Source organism: Cynoglossus semilaevis, chromosome 19, assembly GCF_000523025.1.
Source record: "Cynoglossus semilaevis isolate Cse_v1.0 chromosome 19, Cse_v1.0, whole genome shotgun sequence".
Lineage (NCBI taxonomy): Eukaryota > Metazoa > Chordata > Actinopteri > Pleuronectiformes > Cynoglossidae > Cynoglossus > Cynoglossus semilaevis.
This window is the reverse complement of record NC_024325.1, coordinates 14751122-14756162: the sequence shown is the minus strand read 5'-3', so window position 1 is coordinate 14756162 and position 5041 is coordinate 14751122. Positions and strand designations below refer to the sequence as shown.

At 43.6% G+C, this 5041-nt stretch overlaps 1 protein-coding gene across 3 annotated transcripts in view; it reads right to left on the bottom strand.

Annotated features, from left to right (window-relative positions):
* LOC103395499 (protocadherin-16-like) overlaps positions 1–5041 on the bottom strand; it is a 124203-nt gene that overhangs the window by 104185 nt on the left and 14977 nt on the right. The window contains exons 1-2 of one of the 3 annotated variants that reach the window (XM_025065697.1): positions 1513–1973; positions 1327–1423 (exon numbers count right to left, since the gene is read on the bottom strand). The exons of 1 other annotated variant lie outside the window; for it this stretch is intronic. The gene's annotated coding sequence lies outside the window, so the exon portion shown is untranslated. Of the gene's footprint in view, positions 1–1326; positions 1424–1512; positions 1974–5041 lie in introns of those variants that run through there. One more of the 3 variants, XM_025065696.1, reaches the window with a different exon arrangement.

The window sequence follows — 5041 nt, the reverse complement described above, 5'->3', positions numbered from 1 at the left end:
CCCATAACCTCACGTGGCCGCTCACTCGGCGTGCTCTGCCAGGATTGTGGAAAAAGTCCATTAGCAGTAAAAATTTCCAGATTCACAGTGTTTCTAATCACATTAATGACGGCTCTGCTCAGTCCGTGTAATTCACCGTGGTGTGACAGTGAACCGGCACGCACTCTGGAACCGAGGAAGTTGCATGAAACTCAGCAATCATTCATTTGATTATTTACACCTGTGACTGGTTCGGCTGTGCAGCGGCTCCCACTGCTGGACTGAGGGCTCACCTGATGCTGTTGGACTTTTACTGCTGCACAGCCCGACTCTACTGCTTCCAGAACGTTTTACACAAACAACACTAATTATTTGCAAATGGCTCCTGACCCAGGTTTGACATACATACTTCTGCTAAGATGCTGTTAAAATCCCACTCATGCCAGGTTAACGTGTACGGCTGCACTGAACTCTCACATCGTGTACCCCCCCCCCACCCACTCTCCCTCCAAACCCTGTCCCTCTATCCCCGATGATGACTGCAAATATTTAGATTTTCTTCAAAGTTGAAGGAGTCATTTTTTACCAAATGCGTGCTCCTGTTGTAATTACACTGGAAGATTTATGAAGCTTATAACTCTTCAAAACATCCTGCGCTGAAGAGACTCAACGAGCCTTGACCCGAGTCATTCATCACACTCAGAGAGCAGGAGGATTCCGTTTTACAATCCTCCACACTGATCTGAACATTAATACCTAAACCCTCTGGAATGCGAGTGCGAGTCCGGCCTCTCTATTAGCTCACGGCCGAGACAAATGATGAAGAATATAGATTTATGTTGAGCAGGCACGGGGCCAGCAGCAGAGAATGGGTGGTTTTATCAGCCGAGGGTGTTGGCCCAGGCCGGACGACCGTATTCACCTCAGCGATCACCCCCGGAGTGCATGTAAAACCTGGACGGTTAACTCTTGGAATGTCCGCCACCTCTATAGAGAAAGGCAGTAAATGTATAGACGTTTAACTGACGGTTTTACACCCACAAAGATTAAATGGTCACATGATGGTCTGGAGCTGTGGACATGTCCCGCTCCTCGACCAGAGACAAGAATCTAAGGTTTGTACACCTGTTTTTCACAAATACACTGATTTTTACAAAACCATTTTTTTTTCCAAAATCATAACAAATTCTTGATTACTTTTTCCTTTTTTGAACAAAAACCTCTCTAAAAAAAACAACTTCAGGTCAAATTACAACAGCCGTTGCTGATCAGGCGCCTGTAGCACAATTAGAAACATTTTGATTAGAAAACAAAGTAAAAAAATAAATAAATAGAATAAGAACCTACATGTGACATGTTAATATTCTAATGAATTCTAGATATTGGATCCAGCAGTGTTTGTGTCCAGAGCCTGGCCTCCTGCAGACTGAGATGACTGATGTCTCTGAGGAGGAGAAGATTAATAACGTCAATAGTTCCACTGGGACCAGGAGAAAGGACACAGATACTGGTCCCCACGGTGCCGTCACTGACCCTTACATCTGGTCCACACGGCTGCCCTGGACAGTCGCTGCACTCCTACACAAAGAGCGAAGCTGAGCTAAGACTGAGAACACACCCTGCTTTTGTTTTGGGTCTGTGAGGCCGAGTTGGAAGGAAGAGGAAAAAAGGGGGTTAAAAGTTAACAGGAGACACATTCAGGGGTGTGAGAGGACGACGGTGCTGATGAGGAGGAGGAGCCCTGGAGTTAAAAGGGAAAATCAGAGTCAGAATTTGGCTCACGTCAGACGAGGACGACTGCCAAGAGGAAGAAAAAGAACAATGAGGAACATAAAGAGCAGGGGCCTTAAATTAGAAGGTGGACCAGATTCAGTCATGAAGGAGCAAAGGAACCTGTGAAACTCAACACCACATCTTCATGTCGTTAACCTGGGACCAAAAAAATCAACTCTTCTTTTCAACATTAGCAAAAATAATAGCTGAAATGGTACAGTGATCAAAAAAATCTAAGTAAAATGAAAATAATATTCAGCATGAGAATTCTAAGTTGCTAAAAAATTGTTGGCAAAAAATATCCAACTTCAAGGATAAGCCATTCCTAAACGGTCGGTAAAAGTCGACCAGATTATATGGAAATTAGCCAGAGATTTAGCTAGCCACATTGGGCTAAAAAGGCTAGCATAGTGCTATTGCTAAATCTGGCAAATAGCCTCAAGAAATAATGACTGTTGTTTCACAAAATTACAAGGAATTAGCAAAGACGTGAGAGCAGATGATAACAAGCCTCCAGTCACTAGGTGGCAGCAATCCATACAGTGGTTTGTACAAATAAAAATATACGTTATCAGGATCTGAATAGTATTTCAATTCACGGAGTGATCGCAATACATAAAAATTTGAGCGATTTTAAAAGTAATTTTACAAATGTATTTTTTTGAAAACCGAAAAACCCCTTAGACAGTTTGATTCGCCAAAACCTGGACATGTCTGATTTAAGGTACAACAAAAAAGAAAAAAAAACAGATTATTTTTTTAACTCAGGGACGAGCAGAGAGTGGGTGTGTTCCAAAGATCAAATATGTGAGAGACGGTTTTTCTTTCTCTCTTTCTCTCAGTGTCTGTGAGAGGTCGTATTGATGAACAAATCTCAGAGCTGCCGTGTGTCACTGTCAGCGAACGCTCCATCCATGACATCATCGGCGTGTTTGACAGGTGCTGCAGCACACTGGTGTTTGTCCTGGAAAACACAACGTGAAGAGCAACCAGGGAAAATATATCTCATGTTGAACAGATACCTGTTTTAACAGATGGTCAGTGGAGATAAAAACTGCCGCGTCATTCACTCCCTCTAGTGGTGCTTTACATACAGTAAAGTTACAGAATTACAAATCAGTACAGGCAGTTTTTGGATTAATGTTTCCATAAAATAAATGGCAAAAGGTTTAAGAGGAAGATGATTTAAAAAAGTAGATAATTAAGGGTTTTTCAAATAGACCTTAAAGTTTGACTTCATCCTTAAATTCCTTATATTTCGAGTATAACAGCAAAACAGCGACTGGTTAGCCTACCCAAAAATACAGAAAATACTCAAAATCTAACAAAATAAATAAAGCCAAAAAGTATAAAAGTTTGCACGAATGAGCTAAAAGTAAGCAAAAATAGCGCAAAAATATATTTTAGCGATCGCTTAAAGCTAGATAAATATAATGGGTTATAACTGGGCCCAAAAGTAACTTCTCATGTAGCACAGTTGGCCCCAGGACCAGACTTTGGACACGCCTGGTGTAGTACTAATAAAGTGTACCGAACACTGACATTCAACCTGTCTGCTAACATGTTTCCTTTTACCCGTCTGTCGCGGCCGCGTGTGTGTGTCTGTACACCACATGTGCAGTCTAAAAAAAAGTGACATCATCCGTGTGCGACCGCATTGACAGGCAGCGCAGACCCAGTGGGCTCCATGGAGTCTCCGCCACATTCTATCTGGCATCGCACCCCCATAATCTGTCTCTTCTGTGCACCCAAGCCTCAAAGCCTCAACTGCACGGGCCTCTGCTCTGCAGCAGCGTCAGGAAAACCCTGGTGTTTTCTATAGGATGTGACCATTTACAGCGGTGAAGTGTGTGTGTCCGTGATGGTGTGTGTGTGTGTTGTGTCTCAGCTATAGCTTTCCCCTCATCCAGTGCCAATTCTTTACAGACCTCTGTATCCCCCCCCCTCCCCTCCCCTCCTGTCTCCCCTCAGTTCGTCCCCTTTAATGGCTTTAGCAGATCTAGTCGGGCACGCCACAGCTACCCGTGGCCAAGCCAAACAGGACCCAAAGTCACAGAGTTGCAAGTAATAAATGGTCAGTACTCGCTGCGTCTTATATCAGCTAGGTTTCGACGGAGGAACATATGTGGTCGACGGTCGACTGGTTTCTCTGAGGTTCAGAGGATCTGACTGAGGGTCCGACCCTGCTGCTGCTGTGTCACATGGCCTGGGATTGACAGGAGGTCTGACTGTGCAAAAATCTTAGGCAGGTGATGGCTACCCTTTTTCATCTGTTTCAGTAGGGCTGAGGAAGTCAATGTGAAGTTTTGCAATAATTTAACATTATTATCATTGTTGTTGATGAGCTTTTTGCTGACTGGCAAAACACAAGGTGGTGGGCGGGGCTATAGATAATTACTGGCTTGGTTCTGGTGTCATCGCCCATATTAACCAATGACAACATCTGGGCTGGCGCTACGACTGCTGCAGCTCTCACATGAACCAGAGCAGAAAAGAACTCGCAGAAACCGAAAAAACCAAGTTGAATTTGTTCGTAGAGTCTAAAGTATCACTTAAATCCAGGTACTCAACTTTTTGTACAGTTGGGTATAATATAACTGTATAATTTTTTTTTTTTAATTACTGAATTTTGCGTCAAACAAGACAATTAATCGTGCTTTGTTATACAATTTTACACAACATATACAATGATGTAGACGACCCCTAACCAGACTTTCTATTGATTTGGCCTAATTCTCTCAAGTGTTCCGTGGCCCATTTGTCGGGTCTGACCCAGTCTTTGGTACTGGCCGGTCCTGATGTTGTGATTGACGTTCTGGTTCTCCAGATTATTTGGACAGTTCTCAGCCGCGGTGTCCGGTTACGTTTGGGTGAATGAGTGTAAGGTTAGATTAGGCTGCGGTGGAACGTCGTAGTAAAAGGGGAGAGCGCTGATGTCTGGCAGGGGGTTAGAGGACGGAGGAATGCTTTGCGTCTCAGTTTTCATGTCGTTTGGGTTTTGTGTGTTTAGAGGGGCAACAACTTTGACCCCCCCGTCTCCCCTGGAGTTGACTTTCCCCTGATCCCTGGATATAGACGTCCCGTTTTTCTTTTCTTTTTTTCCCAGCTGTCACCAGTGGTGTGTGTTAGTGTGTAGGTTATCCCTCTGCTCTCCCTCTCCACATCTTTCACTTCTTCATCCACTCTGATCTCTGCTCCAGAGGTGGGTGTCCGTTTCAATTTGTTGTCATAGAGTTTTCAATTAAAACAAAATCAACTGTGATTGATTTTTTTTTTTTTTTGGCCAGTA